This window comes from Oncorhynchus tshawytscha, linkage group LG19 (genome assembly GCF_018296145.1).
Source record: "Oncorhynchus tshawytscha isolate Ot180627B linkage group LG19, Otsh_v2.0, whole genome shotgun sequence".
Taxonomy (NCBI): domain Eukaryota; kingdom Metazoa; phylum Chordata; class Actinopteri; order Salmoniformes; family Salmonidae; genus Oncorhynchus; species Oncorhynchus tshawytscha.
The window spans coordinates 12135824-12163768 of NC_056447.1; the positions used below are offsets into that span (position 1 = coordinate 12135824).

The 27945-nt window shown below is 41.3% G+C and overlaps 1 protein-coding gene across 3 annotated transcripts in view; it reads left to right on the top strand.

Moving 5' to 3' along the window:
- Positions 1-27945, top strand: part of peak1 (pseudopodium-enriched atypical kinase 1) — a 247577-nt gene that overhangs the window by 41945 nt on the left and 177687 nt on the right. For all 3 annotated transcript variants that reach the window (XM_024379109.2, XM_024379110.2, XM_024379111.2), the window contains one exon: positions 7378-7506. The gene's annotated coding sequence lies outside the window, so the exon portion shown is untranslated. The remainder of the gene's footprint in view (positions 1-7377; positions 7507-27945) is intronic.

Sequence of the window (27945 nt, forward strand, 5' to 3'; positions counted from 1 at the left end):
TTAGAGAGAGCATACTTAAATTCACTCAAGACACTGGAGAAGACAGGATAAATATTCCAGATATAACAGACTGACACTAGCCCCCCGACACAAACTACTGGAGGCTGAGATCTCCACAAAGATCTCCGCCACGGCACAACCCAACCGGCCAACCCAGACAGGAAGATCACGTCAGTGACTCAACCCACTCAAGTGACGCAACCCTTCTAGGGAAGGCATGGTAGAGCACCAGTAAGCCAGTGACTCAGCCCCTGTAATAGGGTTAGAGGCAGAGAATCCCAGGGGAGAGAGGGGAACCAGGCAGAGACAGCAAGGGCGGTTCGTTGCTCCAGTGCCTTTCCGTTCACCTTCACACTCCTGGGCCAGACTACACTCAATCATAGGAGCTACTGAAGAGATGAGTCTTCAATAAAGACTCAAAGTTTGAGACCGAGTCTGCATCTCTCTCATGGGTAGGCAAACCATTCCATAAAAATGGAGCTCTATAGGAGAAAGCCCTGCCTCCAGCTGTTTGCTTAGAAATTCTAGGCACAGTTAGGAGGCCTGCGTCTTGTGACCATAGCGTATGTGTAGGTATGTACGGCAGGACCAAATCGGAAATATGGGTAGGAGCAAGCCCATGTAGTGCTTTGTAGGTTGTGACTCATCCAAGTACATGGACACACAGTAGAGGGCTTAAAGAGAGTCCCTGCAGTACACCATACTTTACGTAGTTGACATTAGAGAAGCTTTCAATCAATCAGTCATTTGTGTCAGTGCAGTACATATTGAGTGTCGTTCTCTATAAGCGTGCTGAAAGTCTGTTGTTAATTTGTTTACAGAGAAGTATCATTGTATTTGGTGAAACCATTTCTTTCTTTTTCTTTTTTCTTTTTTTACAATAGTTTGCTAAGAGCAGGCAGCAAGCTGATAGGTCTGCTGTTAGAACCAGTGAAGTGACTATTCTGTGCTTCCAACTTTGTGGCAACAGTTTGGCCAAGGCCCTTTCCTGTTTTAGCATGACAATGCCCCCTTGCACAAAGCGAGGTCCATAGAGAAATGGCCATAATTTAGGAATGAGATGTTCGACAAGCAGGTGTCCGCATACTTTTTATGGGGATTTTTTATGTCACAGTGCCTTGCGAAGGTATTCACCCCTTGGCGTTTTTTCCTATTTTGTTGCATTATGACATGATTTTTATTTGGATTTCATGTAATGGACATACACAAAATAGTCAAAATTTGGTGAAGTGAAATGAAAAAAAAAAACTTGTTTCAACAAATTTCCAAAAAATTAAAAACAGAAAAGTGATGCGTGCAAATGTATTCACCCCCTTTGCTTTGAAGCCCCTAAATAAGATCTGGTGCAACCATGTACCTTCAGAAGTCACATAATTAGTGAAATAAAGCCACCTGTGTGCAATCTAAGTGTCACGTTATCTGTCACATGATCTCAGTATATATACAGTTGAAGTCGGAAGTTTACATACACTTAGGTTGGAGTTATTAAAACTCAAATTTCTTGTTAACAAACTATAGTTTTGGCAAGTCGGTTAGGACATCTACTTTGTGCATGACACAAGTAATTTTTCCAACTATTGTTTACAGACAGATTATTTCACTGTTTCACAATTGCAGTGGGTCAGAAGTTTAAATACACAAAGTGCCTGTGCCTTTAAACAGCTTGGAAACTTCCAGATAATGATGTGATGGCGTTAGAAGCTTCTGATAGGCTAATTGACATCATTTGAGTTAATTGGAGGTGTACCTGTGGATGTGTTTCAAGGCCTACCTTCAAACTCAGTGCCTCTTTGCTTGACAACAATGTAAAATCAAAATAAATCAGCCAAGACCTCAGAAAAACAATTGTAGACCTCCACAAGTCTGGTTCATCCTTGGGAGCAATTTCCAAATGCCTGAAGGTACCACGTTCATTTGTACAAACAAGCAAGTATAAATGCCATGGGACCACGCAGCCGTCATACCGCTCAGGAAGGAGACGCGTTCTGTCTCCTAGAGATGAACGTACTTTGGTGTGAAAAGTGCAAATCAATCCCAAAACAACAGCAAAGGACCTTGTGAAGATGCTGGAGGAAACAGGTACCAAAGCATCTATATCCACAGTAAAACGAGTCCTATATCGACATAACCTGAAAGGCCGCTCAGTAAGGAAGAAGCCACTGGTCCAAAACTGCCATAAAAAATCCAGACTACGGTTTGCAACTACACATGGGGACAAAGATTGTACTTTTTGGAGAAATGTCCTCTGGTCTGATGGAACAAAAATTGAACTGTTTGGCCATAATGATCATCGTTATGTTTGGAGGAAAAAGGGGGAGGCTTGCAAGCCGAAGAACACCATCCCAACCGTGAAGCCCGGGGGTGGCAGCATCATGTTGTGGGGGTGCTTTGCTGCAGGAGGGACTGGTGCACTTCACAAAATAGATGGCATCATGAGGAAAGAAAATGATGTGGATATATTGAAGCAACATCTCAAGACATCAGTCAGGAAGTTCAAGCTTGGACAATGACTCCAAGCATACTTCCAAAGTTGTGGCAAAATGGCTTAAGGACAACAAAGTCAAGGTATTGGAGTGGCCATCATAAAGCCCTGACCTCAATCCTATATAAAATGTGTGGAAGGCTACCTGAAATGTTTGACCCAAGTTTAACAATTTTAAAGGCAATGCTACCAAATACTAATTGAGTGTATGTAAAAATCTGACCCACTGGGAATGTGATGAAATAAATAAAAGCTGAAATAAATCATTCTCTCTATTATTCTGACAATTCACATTCTTAAAATTGCTAGGATTAAAAATATTTTTGGCTAAGGTGTATGTAAACTTTTGACTTCAACTGTAATTTACATGCATGCATACATACATACATGCATACATACATACATACATACAGGGTGTGCAGTGTGAATATATGGTCTGTTTTATGGTAATTTGGTAAAAATCCAATTTGTAATTTGCTCAGTACATTGTTTTCACTGAGGAAATGTCCAAGTCTCTGTCTCTGTCAGAGAGTTTCTCCCATTTCCTCTGTGTTCCTGCCAGCTTGAGAGAGAGTAGCAGAGATAAAGGAGAAAAAAATGAGGGACAAATGAAGTGAGAAAAAAGGTTGAGAAAAGAGAGGGATGGATGAGAGAAAGAGAAGCCGCGGGACAGACCATGAGAAATGGTTCATTCAATGCCAAGAGAAAGAGGGACAGACAATGGAAGTTGAGTGCAACCACGAGCGAGTGAGAGTATTCTCATTCTAAAATCCTTAAATGGCCATCCTTTTGTCATTTTTATTTATGACAACCACTTGTCTGAAAGGATCTGATAGTTGAGAACAAAAAATCCTCTCAGCTCTTTTAATCTACAGCATTAGTGGTTGGAGTATAAACGAGGAGGGGCAGCTATTCTAGATGATTGGGAAACAGACCAAGAGGAAAGTGACAGAGAGAGACAAGGAGAGGGATCAGGAAAGAGAGGGAATTTATTTATGTATTGCGCACACAGCAACGCTGCCCCTTCAGCGTACTCTGGAAATAGAATCCCCAGCAAAACAGTGCAGCAACCCCACCTACACAACAACCCTCACACGTGCACAAACATACAGAAATGGTAACACTTATGCAGCCACCACCTGGAGAGCGGTCCATCCCGACAGTAAAGGGCGAGGGGTGAAGTTTTTCCTCCCTGGGCGTGACCCCATGTTGAGGGAGAAGCTGGAGGGGTGTTCAGGGGGAGGACATGTCCTGTGCCCTCTACGCTGAAATGTCCCCTCACTTCCTGGCCCCAGACCACAAGCAGACAATAAATAGGCATGTTAGTGTTGGACTCCGGTTCAAGGAGACAAGTCATGTTGAGCAACCCGGGCCCTCTTAGAAAGGAAAAAATGAAAAAGGATTTAGCATAAACAGACCTCCAACCTGGCAGTCTCCACTTACTTCAGCACTTTGTTCCTCACTCCTGTGTAGGCCTACAGTGCATCCAAAGCCTTATATAGCATTGTGTCTGCTGGAGCGGCCTCTAAGGAAGGTGAAATCAGAATGCCATGCCTGCAGATGGAGACAAATTGAGGTCAAGGCAAGATCTTAACCCGCAGTACTGGTGAGAGTCATAGGGTTTTAATGAAAAATAGGATTCAACAATGCTGTCAGAATGGAAAAAAAGCTATTGACTTAGTCGGTGAGGGGGATGGAGTTTTTTTTAACATTATCCTTATATTCTTCCAGTGAGTCATGGTTTGTCTCGGAGAGAAGTGTAGTGTTGGGCGTGTCACTGGGTGTCAGTGAAGATGAGGTTGAATAATTGAGTTAGCCTAATATTGTGTAGTGTTATTTGCTGCAGGCCCAACATATTCCATCAAGACCAAACGTAACCAAATCTAAAAGGCCTTTGCCTTGTGGACAATCTCACTAGTTCTCCATTGTTAGATACAGAAACAATATTCTCTCACCCAATATGAACACACAGGGCATATACCTATGTCAATACTTATTTTTAAATTTTATTTTTTATTTCACCTTTATATAACCAGGTAGGCTAGTTGAGAACAAGTTCTCATTTACAACTGTGACCTGGCCAAGATAAAGCAAAGCAGTGCGACTAACATCAACACAGAGTTACACATGGATTAAACAAACACACAGTCAACAATTCAAAAAAATAACTCTATATACCATGTGTGCAAATGAGGTAGGATAAGGTAGGTAAGGCAATACATAGGCCATAGTGGCAAATAATTAGAATTTAGCAATTAAACACTGGAATGGTAGATTTGCAGAAGATGAATGTGCAAGTAGAGATACTGTGGTGCAAAGGAGCAAAATAAATAACAGTATGGAGATGAGGTAGTTGGATGGGCTATTTACAGATGGGCTATGTACAGGTGCAGTGATCTGTGAGCTGCTCTGACAGCTGGTGCTTAAAGCTAGTGAGGGAGATATGAGTCTCCAGCTTCAGAGATTTTTGCAGTTCGTTCCAGTTGTTCCAGCAGCAGAGAACTGGAAGGAAAGTTGGAGGAATTGGCTTTGGGGGTGACCAGTGAGATATACCTGCTGGAGCGCGTGCTACGGGTGGATGCTGCTATGGTGACCCGTGAGCTGAGATAAAGCGGGGCTTTACCTAGTAAAGACTTATAGATGACCTGGAGCCAGTGGGTTTGGCGACGAATATGAAGCGAGGGCCAGCCAACGAGGGCATACAGGTCGCAATGGTGGGTCGTATATGGGGCTTTGGTGATAAAACAGATGCCACTGTGATAGACTGCATCCAATTTGCTGAGTAGAGTGTTGGAGGCTATTTTTTAAATTACATCACCGAAGTCAAGGATCGGTAGGATAGTTCGTTTTACGAGTATGTTTGGCAGCATGAGTGAAGGATGCTTTGTTTGCGAAATAGATGAATGTGAGTCTGGAAGGAGAGTTTACAGTCTAACCAGACACCTAGGAATTTGTAGTTGTCCACATATTCTAAGTCAACCGTCCGGAGTAGTGATGCTGGACGGGCGGGCAGGTGCAGGCAGCGATCGGTTGAAAAGCATGCATTTAGTTTTGCTTGCATTTAAGAGCAGTTGGAGGCCACGGAAGGAGAGTTGTATGGTATTGAAGCTTGTCTGGACGATAGTCAACGCAGTGTCGAAGGAAGGGCCAGAAGTATACAGAATGGTGTCATCTGCGTAGAGGTGGATCAGAGATTCACCAACAGCAAGAGCGTATGTATACAGAGAAAAGAGTTGGCCCAAGAATTGAACCCTGTGGCACCCCCATAGAGACTGCCAGAGGCCCGGACAACAGGCCTTCCAATTTGACACACTGAACTCTTATCAGAGAAGTAGTTTGTGAACCAGGCGAGGCAATCATTTGAGAAACCAAGGCTATCGAGTCTGCCGATGAGGATGTGGTGATTGACAGAGTCGAAAGCCTTGGCCAGGTCGATGAATAGAGCTGCACAGTATTGTCTCTTATCGATGGCGGTTATGATATCGTTTAGGACCTTGAGCGTGGCTGAGGTGCACCAATGGCCAGCTCAGAAACCAGATTGCATAGTGGAGAAGGTACAGTGGGATTCGAAATGGTCTGTGATCTGTTTGTTAACTTGGCTTTCGAAGATCTTAGAAAGGCAGGGTAGGGTAGAATAGGCCCAAACTCCTACAGACCTATATCTGTCTCCCCTTTTGAAGAGGGGGATGACCGCGGCAGCTTCCCAATCTTTGGGGATCTCAGACGATACGAAAGAGGTTGAACAGGCTAGTAATATTGGTTGCAACAATTTCGGCAGATCATTTAAGAAAGAGAGGGTCCAGATTGTCTAGCCCGGCTGATTTGTAGGGTTCCAGATTTTGCAGCTCTTTCTGAACACCAGCTATCGGGATTTGGGTGAAGGAGAAATGGGAGAGGTTTGGGCAAGTTGCTGTGTGGGGTGCAGAGCTGTTGGCCAGGGTAGGGGTAGCCAGGTAGAAAGCATGGCCAGCCGTAGAAAAATGCAAATTGAAATTCTCAATTATCACGGATTTATCGGTGCTGACAGTGTTTCAGAGCATTTTGGAGTTTGTGCTACAGGATGCACATTTCTGTTAGGAAAGCAAAGGTTTATATTGGTTCCTAACTTCCCTGAAAAGTTGCATATCGCGGGGGTATTCGATGCTAATGCAGTACGCCACAGGATGCTTTTGTGCTAGTCAAGGGCAGTCAGGTCTGGAGTGAACCAAGGGCTATATCTGTTCCTGGTTCTATATTGTATTTTCCATTTCTCTTAACAACCTGCTATAACATGCAAACCCCAAGTCTCTGCATTGAGGATGCTAACAGGGCTCTAATGATAAGCTGTCGCTAGGTAAACAAGCCCAAATCTTGGGTCGCTGACTAATGACAATCCTCCTAAAATGACAAGATTTCAGTTTCTTATTCTTATTTTTGCCCTATTCATGTACCATTGGCTAATGTGCCTTATCTGGCTGGCTTGAGCGGCAGGGATCTGTGAAGTTCCCGCTAAACGAGGAAGCGTGTAACATAATTCCTCTATTTCTGCTTACCTGAGCCCAGTGTGATGCACACAGGCCACCGGGCCTCGTGCCGCCCAGGTTATTTTTCCATTTATTTAATGTGTTTGAGCAGCCCAGTCTCCAGAGGCCCTTCCCTCTCCTCTCCTCCACATGTGGAGCTGTGCCTGGGCAGGAATCTGGAAATCTGTTCCAACTCCTCTATGAACACACTCTCTCTGTCTCTCTCTCTCTCTGTCTCTCTCTCTCTCTCTGTCTCTCTCTCTCTCTGTCTCTCTGTCTCTCTGTTTCTCTCTCTCACTCACTCACTCACTCACTCACTCACTCACTCACTCACTCACTCACTTGGGGACTTTGCTCACACCTGTCACCCTCTCTCTGCCTCTCTTTCTGCAGGGAAAATGTTTGGCTTATGGCCTCTTTGGACACCAGTAGCTTATGTCCGTCTGAATCAGCTGTATCTGGTCGTATAACTGAGGAGTGAAGGGATCCACAGACAAGACATTCTTCATGCGTAGTAACCAGGTGAGTCAAGCTGGACTTTACTGCTGAGCTTATTCTGCTATTTTATTTAGCAAATGTTAATGGTTTTTTGAAGGTTGTTTGACTGAAAGTGGCGCTTCAATCTTTCCGAAACTGACCTGATCGTAATAGCTTAACTGAATTAGGAGCATTGTTTTTGCTTTCAGTTAGTATCATCTTTTGGTTGCTACACCAGTGTCGAATCGCAGAGAGAGAAATGGGATGCCATACATAACAGTCAGACCTCTTACAGAGAGAGTCAGCTAGATAGAAACATGCTCTATGTTATGAAACCAGCCACAAAGCGAGTACGCTAGATAGGGCATGTTTCTATGTTATGAAACCAGCCACAGAGCGAGTACGCTAGATATAAATATGCCCTATGATATGAAACCAGCCACAGAGCGAGTACGCTAGATAGAAACATGCTCTGTTATGAAACCAGCCACAGAGCGAGTACGCTAGATAGGGCATGTTTCTATGTTATGAAACCAGCCACAGAGCGAGGGCGCTAGATAGGGTATGTTTCTATGTTATGAAACCAGCCACAGAGCGAGTATGCTAGATAGGGCATGTTTCTATGTCATGAAACCAGCCACAGAGCGAGTACGCTAGATAGAAATATGCCCTATGTTATGAAACCAGCCACTGAGTGAGTATGCTAGATAGGGCATGTTTCTATGTTATGAAACCAGCCACAGAGTGAGTACGCTAGATAGGGCATGTTTCTATGTTATGAAACCAGTCAAAAGCCTTCTGTAAATATCAGGCAAAAATCACTCTCCAGCAGTGGATAGAGATTCAGGGGCCCCCAAACAATAAAGATAGCAAAATGTGTAGAATAACAGGAAATTTGCTTTAAACCTGAATATTTGGTAAAATGTGTAGAATAGCATTATAAAACCTACTCTAATTGTGTTGAAATGCAGGACGTTAATAATAATTTTATGGGCCCCCCAGATAATACATGATAGCAAAAGGAGTAGAACTGTAGGAAACTGCAACATTTTCTCTTGCCTCATAACAAAATGTGCATAATAGCATTATAAAACGGCAACTTTTTCAATGTGTTGAAATGCAGAATATTAGCTGCCCCCCCCCCCAAAGTATGTTTTCCAAACAATAAAATTATAATTGGTGCTCCGGGTAGTCCGGCCTGCATTGAACTCACCCAGTTGTCATGGATCAATGTAATGTGTGTGCGTGTGTGTGTATGTGTGTGTGTGACCCCCTTGCTGAGAGTCTGGGACAGGTTTTCCATCTCTGCTGAAGCGCTGGGAGGCAAGAAAGAGGAGGAGGGAGATTGGAGAAGGGGCAGAGAATAAGATGTGGGAACTTATTCCCTCCCTGTAAACCCCATGGAAAACAAACAAACTAGCGTTATTACTAACAAACCGGAGAACTAACCAATGGCTGCGACTATGGAGGAAATGAGCCCTGCTTAACCAAAGCCTCCCACGGTAGGAAGGGACAGGTCACCATCAAGAACATGCCATGTACAGTTCATCTCTGAATCTGGAGAGCTGATTTTCCTGTCCCCAGACATCACCTCCAAGAGCCTCTGTACGGTTGATTCTTTCAACCATATTTTATTGTCAAGCTCTCATTCCCTCATTAAATGGTCAATATTTCATATTTTCAGTAGATAGTATTACTTCTACCGCCCCTCCTATAGTGAGGATATGGCTTCATTTTTACAGACACTGCTCTCCTGAATTAGGAGGGCTGTGATTGGTTGCATTGCCTACTATGCCAATTTCTCTGTATAACTTGGGCAACTTTAAAACTAGCGGAGACCCCACTCGTGTGGATGGACAAAATCAACATGTGCGCGATGGGGCACGCGGATGAGAAAATAGCAAACTTGCAGGAACTTGCGCAAGTTTTCACAAGTCTGAAACGATCAAATGGGACAGGATAAGCAGGGAAGGGAAAGGGAGGGGAGAGTAATATACCAAATATGAAGTTGTTTCAAAACGAGGAAACCAAGGAGTGACAGCTTCGTTGACAGAGAATTCAGGCAGATAGGAGAGTGACATCCAGCGCAAATGAAAAGGTCAGAGCCGAGGTAATAACCTGTGATAAGCATGTGTTATTGAGTGATTCCTCACAAAACCCAAACAAAAAAGGCCATGATTTTATGCATTTTCACAAAATGTAGTCCATAGAATAGTCCTTTGGAGGAAAGATTGTTGACATATATTTGCTGTGTGTACGTAAAAGCATAATTGAGAAATAATTAATCAAAGTTGGCATATTTCTGACATTTTGGCCTTACACGGGCCTCCTTTAAGACTCCATAGTGTTTAATCTGTAAATGCTACAAAGCAAAAAGTGGTGTCGTATGAAGAAGCTTTACCGCCTGCTCTGTGATCCTTTTATTTCAATAAAACATGAATATTGAAAATATATTTTAAAAATATTATATTATGGCTAATTGTTCAAAATAGTGTTGAAAAATACAGTGAGCTCCAAAAGAATTGGAACAGTGACACATTTGTTGTCGTTTTGTCTCTGTACTCCAGAACTTTGGATTTGATACAGTAATGATGAGGTTAAAGTGCATACTGTCAGCTTTAATTTGAGGGTATTTTCATCCATATCGGGTGAACCGTTTAGTAATCACAGCACTTTTTGCGCATATGGAGGACCCTTATGAGGACCAAAAGTATTGGGACAAATTCACATATTGCCTACAGAAAGTATTCACACCCTTTGAATTTTTCCACATTTGGTTGCGTTACAACCTGCATTTTAAATGTATAAAAAAACTACAAACAATAACCCATAATGTCAAAGTTTTTATTATGTTTTTCAAAATGTTAACAAATTATTTAAAAATGCGATAGATATTCAACACCTTATGGGAAGCGTAAATAAGATCCGAGGTAAAAATGCAAATGGATCTGAGATACGAATATTATTACTACACAAATCATACACGTAACGTTAGCTAGCAAGCCAGCCGGCTAACGTTAGCTAGCTAACAGTACACTTTAACTTGAAATGAAAACGAAAATGATCTGAAAATGTAGCTAGTTAGACTATCTTTCCTATATACATGGATGGATGGTTATCCCTCTCTGTCACGGATGCCATGGTTGCCTTAGTTTGAAGATGTATTAAAGACCTGTCTCCGGATTACAACAGCCTTCTCTGTGCTCTCTCTTCGTCTCTGTCTGCATATTTGCAATCAAATTCCAGTATTTTCTCCATCTCCTTATTTACGTTCAAATGGCTCTCTGTGAAGTAGTGCCGCTCGATATACGCCTTTACTGAAACGAGTCACATTTGTAGATGGGTAAAATAAAATAAAAAGCAGACATTGAATATCCCTTTGCGCATGGGGACGTTATTAATTACACTTCGGATGGTGTATCAGTCACAACAAATATACAGGCACCCTTCCTAACTCAGTTGCCGGAGAGTAAAGAAATCGCTCAGGGATTTCACCATGAGGCCAAAGGTAACTTTAAAAACAGTTCAAGTTTAATGACTTTGATAGGAGAAAACTGAGGATGGATCAACAACGTTGTAGTTATTCCACAAAACTAACCTAATTGAAAGAGTGAAAAGAAGGAAGCCTGTACAGAAAAAAAATCCATTCCAAAACATGCATCCTGTTGGATTTGATACAATTCACTAAAGTAAATACAAAGGCACTAAAGTAATATTGTCAAAAATGTGTCAAAGCAAGTAACTTTTTTTCCTGAATACAAAGTTTTATGTTTGGGGCAAATCCAAAACAACACATTACTGAGGGCCACTCTTAACTTCTTGGATATAGGGGGCGCTCTTTTAATTTATGGATAAAAAAAACGTTCCCGTTTTAAACAAGATATTTTGTCACGAAAAGATGCTCGACTATGCATATAATTGACAGCTTTGGAAAGAAAACACTCTGACATTTCCAAATCTGCAAAGATATTATCTGTGAGTGCCACAGAACTGATGCTACAGGCGAAACCAAGATGTTTCAAACAGGAAATGCCCCAGATTTTGAATGCGCTTTGTTCCAATGTCTCCTTATATGGCTGTGAATGCGCAAGGAATGAGCCTACACTTTCTGTCATTTCCCTAAGGTGTCTGCAGCATTGTGACGCATTTGTAGACATATCATTGGAAGATTGACCATAAGTGACTACATTTACCAGGTGCTCCGGTTGGTGTCCTCCGTTGCAATTATTGCGTAATCTCCAGCTGCGTGTATTTTACCATTTGCTTCAGAGGAGAAACCAAACTGCCACGAATGACTTATCATCGAATAGATATGTGAAAAACACCTTGAGGATTGATTCTAAACAACGTTTGCCATGTTTCTGTCGATATTATGGAGGTAATTTGGAAAAAGGTTTGGTGTTGTAATGACTGAATTTTCGGGGGTTTTTCTTAGCCAAACGTGATGAACAAAACGGAGCGATTTCTCCTACACAAATAATTTTTTGGGAAAAACTGAACATTTGCTATCTAACTGAGAGTCTCCTCATTGAAAACATCTGAAGTTCTTCAAAGGTAAATGATTTTATTTGAATGCTTTTCTTGTTTTTGTGAAAATGTTGCCTGCTGAATGCTAGGCTTAATGCTATGCTAGCTATCAATACTCTTACACAAATGCTTGTGTAGCTATGGTTGAAAAGCATATTTTGAAAATCTGAGATGACAGTGTTAACAAAAGGCTAAGCTTGTGAGCCAATATATTTATTTCATTTCATTTGCAATTTTCATGAATAGTTAAGGGTGCGTTATGGTAATGAGCTTGAGGCTATAATTACGCTCCCGGATACGGGATTGCTCGAAGCAACAGGTTAATATTTTAAAGCATAGTGGTGGCTGCATCATGTTATGGGTATGCTTGTAATTGTTAAGGACTGGGGGAGTTTTTCAGGATAAAAAATAAATTGAATGGAGCTAGGGCTGGGCAGTATACTGTGTTTTGCGATATACAGGTATTGATTCACGGACCGGTTTGAGTTTTTACTTCTATACCGGTATTTGAATGTTTGGTTTGTTAAATGTGATATACACTGTGTAACGTACATTATTATAGTTTACTTCTCTACTTGAGTCATCTCTCTTCTCTCTATGCCACTTTCCACGCCCCCTGTCACTCAAGGAGCGCATTTGTTTATCCATGACCACAAGACACTTGCGTTCAGTCTGCATGGTCATTGCAGCATATGCAACACTGTTGATGACAACGACGCGGTTTCCACGTTGCTTCTTAATACAAATCCACTAGCGTTCTATAATTACACTATTAGCTTGTGTTTCTTACATCTACAAAGAGCTAGTTTATTGTGTGTAGATGGGTGTGAAAAACATCTATTTAATCAATTTTGTATTCTGGCTGTAACACATCAAAATGGGTAATAAGTCAAGGAGTATGAATACTTTCTGGATGCACTGTATTTGTGTATTAAAGTAGTGAAACGTTTAGTATTTGGTTCCATATTCCTAGCATGCAATGATTATATCAAGCTTGTGACTCTACAAGCTTGTTGGATGCATTTGCTGTTTTTTGTTGTTGTTTTTTTCCAGATTATTTTGTGCCCAATAAATGAATGGTAAATAATGTATTGTGTGATTGGAGTAAATTTGATTGTAAATAAGAATAGAATATGTTTCTAAACACTGCTACATTAATGTGGATGATACCATGATTACAGATAGTCCTGAATGAATTGTGAATTATGACGAGTAAGAAGGTTACAGACTCACAAATCATACCCCCAAGACATGCTAACCTCACTATTACAACAACAAAAAAATAATTGGGGGGGGGAAGAGTATGATATTTCTCCCTGCTAAATTGAAGGAACTAATTGTCATAAAGTTCACCCAATAGGGATGAAAGAACCCTCAAATAAAAGTTTTGCATTTTAGCATTTAGCATTATGGAGTCTAAAAGGAGGCATGGTTAGAGCCAAAATGTAATAAATATGCCAACTTTGATGAATTATTCCTCAATTATGCTTTTAGATACATGTCAAATATACGTCAACAATCCTTCCTCCAAAGGACTATTTTGTGAAAATAAATCAAATCATAATCACTCAATAAAGTCATACATGCTTATCACTTTATTATGAGCTTTTCTGCTGTTATGGTTCTATTTCCTTTGTGCTGTATGGCACTCTCCTGTCTGCCTGAATCAACTGTCTATGGAGCTGTCATTCCTTGGTTTTCTCATGCTTTGAAACAGCTTCATACTTCACATTTGGCATATTCCGCTACCCACCCTTTCCTTCCCTGCTTATTCTGTCCCACTTGGTCTATTTTGTTGTTTTGGAGACTTTTGAAAACTTGTGCAAGTTCCACCCTCCCCCACAATGTTTTTTTGATGAATCGTGACTTTTCGCCTTACTGCTGTTAGCCCATAGAAACACATTGAATAACAGATAGTCCTTACTGCTATTAGCCCATAGAAACACATTGAATAACAGATAGTCCTTACTGCTATTAGCCCATAGAAACACATTGAATAACAGATAGTCCTTACTGCTATTAGCCCATACAAACACATTGAATAACAGATAGTCCTTACTGCTATTATCCCATAGAAACACATTGAATAACAGATCGTTCTTACTGCTATTAGCCCATAGAAACACATTGAATAACAGATAGTCCTTACTGCTATTAGCCCATACAAACACATTGAATAACAGATAGTCCTTACTGCTATTAGCCCATAGAAACACATTGAATAACAGATAGTCCTTACTGCTATTATCCCATAGAAACACATTGAATAACAGATCGTTCTTACTGCTATTAGCCCATAGAAACACATTGAATAACAGATAGTCCTTACTGCTATTAGCCCATAGAAACACATTGAATAACAGATAGTCCTTACTGCTATTAGCCCATAGAAACACATTGAATAACAGATAGTCCTTACTGCTATTAGCCCATAGAAACACATTGTATAACAGATAGTCCTTACTGCTATTAGCCCATAGAAACACATTGAATAACAGATAGTCCTTACTGCTATTAGCCCATAGAAACACATTGTATAACAGATAGTCCTTACTGCTGTTACTCCATAGAAACATATTGAATATTTCACCACATGGAACAACAGATAGTCCTCTGAAAAATGTGTGTCTTATATCGAGGTATTATAGGGGTATAATGGGGAAAAAAACGAAAACATTTTTACTACATGCATTTAACCCCATTTGTTCACTAAACAGTCTACATACTATACTTCCAGGGTTTTTTCTTATTTTTTACTATTTTCTCAATTGTAGAATAATAGTGAATACATCAAAACTATGAAATAATACATATGGAATCATGTCGTAACCAAAAAAGTGTTAAACAAATCAATATATTTTAGATTCTTCAAAGTGGTCACCCTTTGTCCTGATGACTGCTTTGCACACTCTTTGCATTCTCTCATCCAGCTTAATCTGGAATGCTTTTCCAACTGTCTTGAAGGAGTTCCCACATATGCTGTGCACTTGTTGGCTGCTTTTCCTTCACTCTTTGGTCCAACTCATCCCAAACCATCTCAATTGGGTTAAAGTCGGGTGATTGTGGAGGCCAGGTCATCTGTTGCAGCACTTCATCACTCTCCTTCTTGGTCAAAGAGCCCTTATATAGCCTGGAGGTGTGTTTTGGATTTTTGTCCTGCGCAAACCAGATTGGGATGGCGTATCACTGCAGAATTTTGTGGTAGCCATGCTGATTAAGTGTGCCTTGAATTCTAAATACATCACAGACCATGTCACCAGCAAAGCACCATCACACCTCTTCCATGCTTCACAGTTGGAACCAAAAGTCTTACATTTGGACTCATCAGACTAAAGGACACATTTCCACCGGTCTAATGTCCATTGCTCGTGTTTCTTGGCCCAAGCAAGTCTTCTTCTTATTGGTATTCTTTAATAGAGTTTTCAACCACGAAGGCCTGATTCACAGTCTCCTTTGAACAGTTGATGTTGAGATGTGTCTGTTACTTGAACTCTGTGAAGCATTTATTTGGGCTGCAATTTATGAGACTGGGAACTCTAATGAACTTATCCTCTGCAGCAGAGACACTGGCTCTTCCATTCCTGTGGCTGTCCTCATGAGAGCCAGTTTCATCATAGTACTTGCTGTTTTTTGCGACTGCACTTGAGGAAACTTTCAAAGTTCTAGAAATGTTCTGAATTGACTGACTTTCATATCATAAAGTAATGATGGACTGTCATTTCTCTTTGCTTATTTGAGCTGTTCTTGCCATAATATGGACTTAGCCCTATTTGGTAAAATACCATCTTCTGTATACTACCCCTACCTTGTCACAACACAACTGATTGGCTGAAACGCATTAAGAAGGAAAGAAATTCCACAAATTAACTTTTTAAGAAGGCACACCTGTTAATTGAAATGCTTTCCAGGTGACTACCTCATGAAGCTGGTTGAGAGAATGCCAAGAGTGTGCAAAGCTGTCATCAAGGCAAAGGGTGGCGACTTTGAAGATTCTCGTAAAATATTTGATTATTTTTACACTTTTTTTGGTTACTACATGATTCTTTGTTATTTCATAGTTTTGATATCTTCACTATTATTCTAATATGTAGAAAATAGTCAAAATAAATACAATTCCTTGAATGAGTATGTGTATCCAAACTTTTGACTGGTACTGTACATATTCGTGAGAGTATCACCTTTACACCAGAGGTGTCATATTAGTTTGTAGCCCAAACAATTTGGACACTACAGACAGAAGTTGTCAGATCGGCTATACCGACCTCAGACGAGTTCCAAGTCGCCTGTGGGGGTCGTAGAGCATAATTGGGAACACCATTGTGTTCGTGAGAGTCTCATCTTTTCATAGACTGGTACTAGTTTGTAGGCCAAGCCGTTCGGAAGCTACAAACTGTTTTTTGAGAAGACCGATTCCCGGGATTTCTCATGGTCTGACAAATTCCGCTCTAACTTGGTCACCTTTCACCACAGATGCGGAAGTGTTACATTGGCGCATGCGGTGGATTGAGAGATCTACAGTACAGAAAAACATATCTCTATCTTAAATTGACAGATTTTTTTATGGGGATTTTTTTGTTACGCTAAGTTCATTTCCACTGGGGCGTGGACAACGACCGTAAGGGGTTTAAATCTTCTTAAACGTAATCAGGTCATTTTACAATCATCTGAAAACTAAGAATCTTAATTAATAAAAACTACAAAGATATGTCAAATCAGGTAATTCCAGTCTGAAATAATGCTTTGAATGAATTTCCCTCAGTCATTGGGTGTGTGTTGTCACACTCCATTCTAACGCATCCTTGTTACCGCAGGAGAGGAAAACAGAAGGCACGTACGTATGTGTTCCTGAGAGTCGCAGCTTTCAGGAATGGGGTCATAATATTTTAACTTAAACCGTTCAAATGCTAGAACCAAATTCATGTGGGAAAAAAAAAAATCAACATGCCACATAGGCCCTAGAAACCACACACGTTTGTCATTTTGTTATTGAATGTCCAGTTTTTGGCTAGGCTTTTTTTTTTAAATAAAAAAAGTTTATTCATGATTAGAATTGATCAAAATTGAGTCTAAATTCATAAACGGGCCGCCAGTTGAATATCCCTGCCATACACACACCATTCACATGGTTGCCAACCACACCATTCACATGGTTGCCACCCAGATGTAATGATGAGTTCAATGTCTAAGGTGCAACAGAGTAAACACCAGCTCTTCCTTCCTAATCTTACCTTTGAATCTTGGTCTACCAACCTTTCTTTGGAGGGCATATAAATACCGGCCCTTCTTCTGCCACACATCTATTATAAGTGCTCTAATCTTACATTTGACCTCACTTACCACCCCCGGTCGTACTGTCTGAACCAACTGGACTGTGTATCAAATCAGGCTTCCCCAAATGTATACATATTTAAATCATTATGTGGTTCATAAACTAGGTATGTAATTGTAAGACAGTTTGTCTAGTGTCTGTAGCATAAACTGTTAAGAGCTGTACCATTTTGAAAAGCAACCACTTTTAGCTATATGCTAGTTAGCATGCCATTTCAAATAGTTATAGTGTGCAGTAATAATGTTTGGTGGCAGGATATGTGCTATTATCAGACGTTTGTCTGAAGCCGAAAAAGACAGGACATTGTAAATCTAATTTGACCTATGCATTAACAAGGCTTTTCAGCATCAGCAGCTTGACTACTGCTTGAGTACTGTACCTTTATTGATCTACTGTTCTTCAACAACAGATGTACTCACATTGGATGGGATGATTAGGGTTCAAACCTTCTCTCAACAGTGGGGCAAAAAAATATTTAGTCAGCCACCAATTGTGCAAGTTCTCCCACTTAAAAAGATGAGAGAGGCCTGTAATTTTCATCATAGGTACACTTCAACTATGACAGACAAAATGAGAAAGAAAAATCCAGAAAATCACATTGTAGGATTTTTTATGAATTTATTTGCAAATTATGTTGGAAAATAAGTATTTCGTCACCTACAAACAAGCAAGATTTCTGGCTCTCACAGACCTGTAACTTCTTCTTTAAGAGGCTCCTCTGTCCTCCACTCGTTGCTTGTATTAATGGCACCTGTTTGAACTTGTTATCAGTATAAAATACACCTGTCCACAACCTCAAACAGTCACACTCCAAATTCCACTATGGCCAAGACCAAAGAGCTGTCAAAGGACACCAGATACAAAATTGTAGACCTGCACCAGGCTGGGAAGACTGAATCTGCAATAGGTAAGCAGCTTGGTTTGAAGAAATCAACTGTGGGAGCAATTATTAGGAAATGGAAGACATATAAGACCACTGATAATCTTCCTCGATCTGGGGCTCCACGCAAGATCTCACCCCGTGGGGTCAAAATGATCGCAAGAACGGTGAGCCACACGGGGAACCACACGGGGGGACCTAGTGAACCACACGGGGGGACCTAGTGAATGACCTGCAGAGAGCTGGGACCAAAGTAACAAAGCCTACCATCAGTAACATACTACGCCGCCAGGGACTCAAATCCTGCAGTGCCAGACGTGTCCCCCTGCTTAAGCCCGTACATGTCCAGGCCCGTGTGAAGTTTGCTAGAGAGCATTTGGATGATCCAGAAGAAGATTGGGAGAATGTCATGTGGTCAGATGAAACCAAAATATAACTTTTTGGTAAAAACTAAACTCGTTGTGTTTGGAGGACAAAGAATGCTGAGTTGCATCCAAAGAACACCATACCTACTCTGAAGCATAGGGGTGGAAACATCATGCTTTGGGGATGTTTTTCTGCAAAGGGACCAGGACGACTGATCCGTGGAAAGGAAAGAATGAATGGGGCCATGTATCATGAGATTTTGAGTGAAAACCTCCTTCCAATCAGCAAGGGCATTGAATATGAAACGTGGCTGGGTCTTTCAGCATGACAATGATCCCAAACACACCGCCCGTACAACGAAGGAGTGGCTTCGTAAGAAGCATTTCAAGGTCCTGGAGTGGCCTAGCCAGTCTCCAGATCTCAACCCCATAGAAAATGTTTGGGGGGAGTTGAAAGTCCGTGTTGCCCAGCAACAGCCCCAAAACATCACTGCTCTACGTTTGACCTCTGTCATTGCCAACAAAGGGTATGTAAGAAAGTATTGAGATAAACTTTTGTTATTGACCAAATACTTATTTTCCACCATAATTTGCAAATAAATTCATAAAAAATCCTACAATGTGATTTTCTGGAATTTTCTTCTCCATTTGTCCGTCATAGTTGAAGTGTACCTATGATGAAAATTACATGCCTCTCATCTTTTTAAGTGGGACAACTTGCACAATTGGTGGCTGACTAAATACTTTTTTGCCCCACTGTACATACTCTTAGAGTAGGTTTAACCAATGAATGTACTTGGTAATGTAAACATGTTTTTTCATCTAATACACATGCAATCTGCCATCTAGGAATCTGTTCTATATTCCTCATCTTGATATATACCCATTAGTTCTTAAAAGGGTAGTCTGCTGTTCAAACAACAACAAAAGCCCAACACCCTGCCACTGTTTTGGTAAAAAGCTGAAGAATTGTGGGTGGAGAAATGTAACTACTCTCAAATTCACCAATAGAGCTATGGATACATACTTTACAAACAAAAATGAATGGAATTAATACAATACAATTCTAAAGAATAGAGTAATGACTTACATTGCTAAACTCTGTTAAACAGCCTTATAATAACCAAAGGTGGCAGCAGGTAACCTAGCGGTTAGACCTTTGGCCAGTAACCGAATTCCACGAGCCAATAAGTTGAAAAATCTGTATGTGCACTTGAGCAAGGCACTTAACCCTAAGTGCTCCAGGGTTGCCGTTAATAATGGCAGACCCTGGCCATGAATCCACTCTCCGAGGGTGTCTCGGGGAGAGTTGGGATATGCAAAAACACATTTCTAATTCACAGTTGTGAAATAGGACAAATAAGAATACATTATTTGTATTTATTTATAATAAATATTTCCTATTAATAGCTGAATATAGAGAGAGCATGCCAACCAATAGGTCCTTCATGACCCCAATGCATTAACACGAGAACCGCCTGGCCTTCCAGCCTATAAGTACCTGCTACCGGGTGTCCCCTTTAGCATATGCATCAGATGCATATCAACCCACAAGGTGCAGCAAACATAACAAAAAACACTTGGTATTATAAAGGATGAAACGCATGAATAAATATTTGTCAGGAAAAATAACAATAGATAGTCAAGGTTATGTTTTGTATAATTCCTAGAGAAAACGTAGGCCTATATAGCCTATTTTCATTTCTCTTCCAATGACAACATTAGTGTAATGCATATGATCAACTTGATTTGTAGATTCCATTAGTAATAGTTATAGAAATGATAAAGTCCAGTTACAACTTCTTTTGACAAAGTGGAAATAAAAAAGATAATATAACCAACCAAGGTGCACAGGTGAAATAATTAGCTGTATTCCTAAACAAAAACACATTAACAATTGTAAAGGATGACTTGTATAAATAATTAGCATATTTTAATTTGATTATGTTACCAGTTTTTGCTTAGTAGCCACAGTAATGCTGCTGAGCGAGTGGTGAATGCAGGGACAGCACAGATATTATTGGATAAACTGACATTTGAAATAGAGTTGCGCCTTTTGGAATTATGAGTTATTTGACAAAGGTAAGTGTAATAGAAACTACACACTATGCTCCTTCTGATACTATATAGAAATCTAAATGTTTTACCTGCATGCGACTCTGAAGAAGGATTTGCTAAAGTGATGCTCCTTTCCCTGCATCTGTAAATTACAAGGTGCACCCATCTCTTCATGTGCAATTTGTCAACCTATAGGCCTAAAATTGTCACTCATCCGATTGTCAATTGAATGGAATTGTGTGTGTGTGGAATTAGTTTCGGTATAGTTTAGGTGTAGTTTCAATGGGCCAGCTGTACAGGTTGACTTGCATCCTTTTATTTCTTGCTCATCAACTTGGATAGAGTCAATGACATGTTTTGCATTATTCTAAAGGCCTACTGCAACACATTGCATGTTGTCGTTCCCCTTGCAATACATTTGATTAGTAATAGAGTTACAGTCAATAAAACAGTTTTGTAACAGCTTTGTCATGACGTTGCCATCTTTGGGTACAGCACCCCTCCATTTGCACCAGCCCTTGTCTATGCACCATCCCCCTAACCCCCCTGTCTCCTACACCCAGGCCGCTGTGGTCAGAGAGAGGTCTTAAATTCCTGGAGAAGATTATCTCCTCATGGACACAGTATAGAGAGAGAGTGAATTTTCATAGAGAACAAAGGAATTTCTTCCACCTGACAGAACTTGAGGTCCGAACAACATGTATGTTCTGGAGAAGGTATAAAAGATCGGGGAAGAATCCAGCTACGAATTGGTCTGTTTGGTACAATTTTGTGAAACTCATGGGAGCCTCCGTTATCATTTCCTTGTCATTCCTTTTCTAATGTTTGTTTATGCATTTCTGTGAATTACTTAGTTAGTAAATACATGATTTAAGACAATTGATGTATAGATGACTCATTGTGAAGACTGGGTTCGTGCAGATAACCAACAATTTACGACATTTGGTATGAGACTAACATGAGGTAAATAATTCATTAATTCGAAGACTAAGTGATCAGATATTAAAATATCTGAAAAGTTATATTAGGAAAATTATAACTTTATATTCTGAATATTTTCCTTGGTGCCCCAACTTCCTAGTTAATTACAGTTACATGATTAATCAGTTTAATCGCGTAATAATAATTAGTTACTTGATAAATAGGTCTTCAGTTTTAATGATGCCAAAGACACGACAGCTTATTTTTACAAAGTAAAATGGATAAGATAATTGTCAAATTATTAACATAACGCTGATTAAATAGGCATAACACAAAATCATCATCACACTATTGTTCTATATTAAATCAACCTCTCAACCCTCAATTATCACCCATTCCATCCATTTGTCATACATTTAAAAAAATGTAGAAAATCAAACGTCAGTGGCCATTGGCCTATGGCGATTCTAGTGTTAAAATCTACACCATGTCCAGGCCAGTAGAAATTCTGTTTGGGCAAGTAGATTTTCTTTGTCCAACTGCCCGGTCATGCCAGCTAACCAAAACGGTTAGCATTGGACCCTGTCATAGCCTATGAATAGGACCCAGAGTTTTACCTGACCAGTTCATGAGATCAAGAAAAACTCCAGGCCCCAGAAAGGACACATACAAATTTTGCCACACCACTTTTGAACCTGTGCTTTAAATCCTATAACTTATGTCTCAAGAGCATAGCTTAACTGTCCAATCATAACCCCAAATATAAGGTTGCATTACTCTGTTTATAACAGGAACATAAACCATGTATAGCTTCAACATGTGTTCAAAAGCTGACAACTACACCTGGTCCATTTCTCATCGGAGTAGGCTTATGAGTTAGGCTAGGTCAAATGTAGGGTTAGGGGCGGTTTTGTGGACACAGATTACACCTAGTCCTGGACTAGAACTCATTTTGGCCAGAGATTTTCTATTGACCTTGCTTTTTAGTCCAGGACCAGGCTTAATCTGTGTCCGGGAAAATGTCCCCATAATGTTTAAATGAGTGAAATGGGATGATGTCTTAAAATAAAAACATGTTTACATTACCCAGTACATTAATGGGGTAAACCTACTCTAAGAGCATGCATTAGGCTGTTTGAGAGGTTTGAATCCTAATCAATCCATCCAATGTGAATCTGTTGTTGAAGAACAGTAGATCAATAAAGGTACAGTACTCTAGCAGTAGTCAAGCTGCTGATGGTGAACAGCCTTGTTAGTGCATAGGTCAAATTAGATTTACAATGTCCTGTCTTTTTCGCCTTCAGAAAAAAGCTAATTTCATTTAAAACGTTTTTTTTTTTTGCATTAATATTATTAGTGATTTCAAAAGAGAAGGCATAGGTAACAGTAACTTATTATTAAACTCCAGTGCCTTTGAATCCCTCTTAACCATCCGGGCTGTCAAGTGTTCATAATCAAATGCAAGTTTAGAACTCACAAAGTTTTGTGTGTTTGTGTTCCATGGCCAAGAAGCAAACTCTCTGAACAAACTCTCTGTTTCATTTGGGCTTACACGACTGTCCTCTTCATTAGATTTGCATGATTGCACTTAGCACCACAGCAAAATCCTGCATTTGTCTTGGGGTGGACTCAGACTCATCTCAAACTTAATTGGACTTTCTAGGTTTGGCAAGCACCACACAATTATCTCTATGCCTTCTTGTTCCTGTTGACATACGTGTCTCCTATCTCCTCTGCAAGAAATCATCTCTCGGGGAGAGTTGGATATATTTATTTGTTCGACATAATTCACTTAAATGCTGATTGGCTGATAGTGAGGTCATTAGCTGAAATGTGCTGAGCATAAGTAGGAATGTGGAACCAACATCTCTGCTTCCTCTGGGGACGCCCACACTGTGAAGCAACAGCCATAATAATCCACCGCCATATGATAATGTCTAGCCAATGGCAGAGAGCTACAAAAGCCCAAAACAAATGGCAGACACACCAGAGCAGAACTTAGTTATCTAATTTAGGAATTCAATTCAGGTAATCAGAATGATGTTCCCATTGAAGAGGACAATGTTAACTCACCAAGCTGAAGGGTCGACAGTATCTGTTTTCGGACATCAAGGCAATGTTTCGTCATTATCAGAGCAAACGCCATGTTTTCTGATCCCACTTGACACTTTTGGGCAAGGCGACGCATCGAAATGAACCGTTTAGAACACATTAACCCTGTTGCCTCTAATCTGGATACAGTGATTCCCCTGATATAAAGAATGGTTTAGGACTTCTGTGAATGCTTCCACGTAACGTGAACGGGCTTGAATATCCAGAGCCATTTCAGGCTTGTAAACTGCACTCATTAAGAGTCTGCTGTTTATTCACTGATTCAGCTCTTGGCTGAGACCATGTTTACAGGTTTCATAAGGCACGCTATGGCCACTTCAAACTGGTGGTGAAACGAAATCCAGGGTGGTCGACTGGTGTTATCATCTTTCCTTCTACGTACATAGAGCGCTTGGAGGAGGTGCATTCTCAGTGTCTAATCGAGGGTCTGTTGTGTTCAGCACTGATTGTTTAGTGTAGCATCCATGATTTGTATCATCGATTGCACAGTCTGTTTTGTTGTTGTCGTAAATCACTGTAGGTGAGATGCTACTCATTTAGATAAACCTCAGCCTTAACTCTTTCGTTAGTTTCAAACATAACATTTGGCGAGCAAGGATGGCTGAAAGTATTTCAACATTAACCGTACCTCCTCCAGGGCCGTTCTTGCCTCAGTCGGGAAAACCAACAATCCCATGGGACAGATGGAAGTTGTCGTTCCAGACGTACATGCTAGCTACCGGACTGCATGTGGTTAGCCCTGAGTGGAAAAGTCTCCACTGTCTCGATGCATAGGGCCTGCACATCTGCCAAACGCTCGGGGAAGTGCACATATAATGCAGCTTTTGAACTTTTGGATGCATTTTCAGCGACACAGTACGCTGCTGATCTTAAGCTGTTCAAGTTGTGTAGAAGTCAGTGGTCAGACTGTACCTGTCAGTCAGACAGTAACATGAGCCTCAGTGCTGTTCAAGCTGTGTAGAAGTCAGTGGTCAGACTGTACCTGTCAGTCAGACAGTAACATGAGCCTCAGTGCTGTTCAAGCTGTGTAGAAGTCAGTGGTCAGACTGTACCTGTCAGTCAGACAGTAACATGAGCCTCAGTGCTGTTCAAGCTGTGTAGAAGTCAGTGGTCAGAATGTACCTGTCAGTCAGACAGTAACATGAGCCTCAGTGCTGTTCAAGCTGTGTAGAAGTCAGTGGTCAGAATGTACCTGACACTCAGACAGTAACATGAGCCTCATTGCTGTTGATGAGACCCCAGTCGTGTCAACTGTGGTGCCAGGACACCATGCACGGTCCCCTGACTGCCCTGCTAGTGGATAGACGATGTCGGAAACCAAACCAATTTGCAAAATGGTGTAGGCAGTGGTGTAAAGTACTTAAGTAAAAGTACTACTTATGTTGTTTTTTGGGGGTATCTGTACTGTACTATTTATTTTTTTGACAACTTTTGCCTCACTACAATCCTACAGAAAATGATGTACTTTTTACTCCATACATTTTCCCTGACACTTTCCCTGACACATTTTGAATGCTTAGCAGGACAGAAAAATGGTCTAATTCACACTCTTGTCAAGAGAACACATGGTCATCCCTACTGCCTCTGATCTGGCGGACTCACTAAACACATGCTTCGTTTGTAAATTATGTCGGGGTGTTGGAGTGTGCCCCTGGCTATCCCGTAAATTAAAATAAAAACAAGAAAATGGTGCCGTCTGGTTTGCTTAATATAAGGAATTTGAAATGATTTATAGTTTTACTTTTGATACTTAAGTACATTTTAGAAATTACATTTACTTTTGATGCTTAAGTATATTTAAAAACAGACATTTAGACCTGAGTGACTAAGTTTTTCTTGAATAATTTTCTATTAAGGTATCTTTACTTTTACTCAAGTATGAAAATTGGATGTAGGTCAGCTCCAGTCTAGACCCCTGTGCCCCAATGCTCACATCCCATGGACACACCCTCTGCTGTCATTCACACTGTGGGCTCACACCCGGCTGGGTCACGTCCCACAGACATGCCTTTTTCTGTCACTCACCTGGTTGGCTCAAACCCAGCTGGATCACACCCCACAGACACGCCCCCTCCTGTCGCTCATGCAGTCTCGCTCAAGCCCGGCTGGGTCACACCCCGCAAGCCATGCCCCCTCCTGTCACTCGCACGGTTGGCTCAAACCCGGCTGGGTTTTCTAATAGTGCTGTATACCTGGGGGGTTCCTCCATTCCTCTCGTGACACAGGAGCAAAAGTGTCGCTCATTAACATTGCCACCTACCTGCAATTCTTGTCCCACCTGCCCCTCCAGCCGCCCAGCCTTAGACTGTACGGATATGGGCGCTGAGCATTTCTCCTGTGCCAACATAATCCATCCACCCGACAGGTGTGGCATATCAAGAAGCTGATTAAATAGCATGATCATTACACAGGTGCACATTGTGCTGGGGACAATAAAAGGTCACTCTAAAATGTGCAGGTTTGTCACAACACAATGCCACATATGTCTCAAGTTAAGGGATTGTGCATTTGACATGCTGACTGCAGGAATGTCCACCAGAGCTGTTGCCAGATAATTTAATGTTACCATAAGCCGGCTCCAACGTTGTTTTAGAGAATTTAGCAGTACGTCCAACTGGCCTCATAACCGCAGACCACGTGTGTATGGTGTTGTGTGGGAAAGCATTTTGCTGATGTCAAAGTTGTAAACAGATTGCCCCATGGTGGCGGTAGGGTTATGGTATGGGCAGGCATAAGCTACAGACAACCCACACTGTTGCTTTTCATCGAAGGCAATTTGAATGCACAGAGATACCGTGACGAGATCCTGTGGCCTGTTGTCGTGCCATTCATCCACTGCCGTCACCTCACGTTTCAGCATGATAATGCATGAACCCATGCCGCAAGGATTTAGACACAATTCCTGGATGCAGAACATGTCCCAGTTCTTCCATGGCCTGCATACTCTCCAGACATGTCACCCATTGAGCATGTTTGAGATGCTCTGGGTCGACGTGTATGACAGCGTGTTCCAGTTCCCGCCAATATCCAGCAACTTCACCCAGCCATTGAAGAGGACAGGGACAACATTCCATAGTCCACAATAAACAGCCTGATCAACTCGATGTGAAGGAGCTGTGTCGCGCTGCATGAGGCAAATGGTGATCACACTAGATACTGTTTTTCTGATCCACTGCCCTACCTTAGATTGGGGCCTAATTAATTTATTTCAATTGACTGATTTCCAGGTATGAAATGTAACTCGGTTATATCTTAAAAATTGTTGCATATTGCAGTTATTTTTGTTCATTATAAAAGTACACTATACACGATGACAGACTAACCAGGGAGGAGAAGTCGACAGAGAATAAAAGGTAAGTTTCTGACATGGAGAGAGAGAGAGTTCCAGAGTTGGGGAGCTGCACTGCTGAATGCCTGGTCTCCCATGGAGCGGAGCCTAGTACAAGGGATGGTGAGGAGGCCAGTGTCAGAGGAGCGCAGTGAACAGGTGGGAGTCTAGGGGTGCAGGAGGTCAGTAATGTATGTGGGTCGGCAGTCCATTGAGTGCTTTGTAGGTGAGCATGAGCAATTTGCCGATTATCCTTTATTGAACCTGGAGCCAGTGGAGTTTGAGGGTGCGGGCTATGTGGTCCCAAGGTCTGTTCCTATGTGTCTCAGTTAGTTGAGCATGGCACTTGCAACGTGATGGTTGTTGGTTCGATTCCCGTGAAGTACCAGTACAAATAATATATGAAAATGTATGCACACACTACATTATGTCGCTCTGGATAAGAGCGTCTGCTAAATTACAAAAATGTTAAATGTCTGGTGAGGACTAGTGCAGGACTAGTGCAAGCAAACCGCTTGAGGATGGATTTATGGAGCCGGTGGATGCCTCATCATGGGTGTTCAACTTGGTCATCGCTAAATAGAAGCCTGGAGAGCTGCGGGTCTGCTTGGATCTGATCCAACAAGGCCGTCATACCTGATCGGTACCCACTGCCAACCATAGAGAACTGGGGTTTTTGAAAGTTTTTCAGCTGGACCTTCACAAGGGCTACCTCCAAGTTCTACTACACCCAGAGAGTAGGAACCTGACAGCCTTTGTCACTCATATCGGGGTATTCCGCTACACAAAGATGCCTTTTGGTCTCAGTTCGGCCCCCATCTGTTTCCAGAAGATAATGTCCACCATCCTTGCCTGGTTCACTGGAGTGGCTGTCTACTTGGACGATGTAGTCCATGGTCCCAACACTGCGGTTCATGCCGAATGTCTGCAAGCAGCATTTCGCAGCGCTCATTCAACACAACTT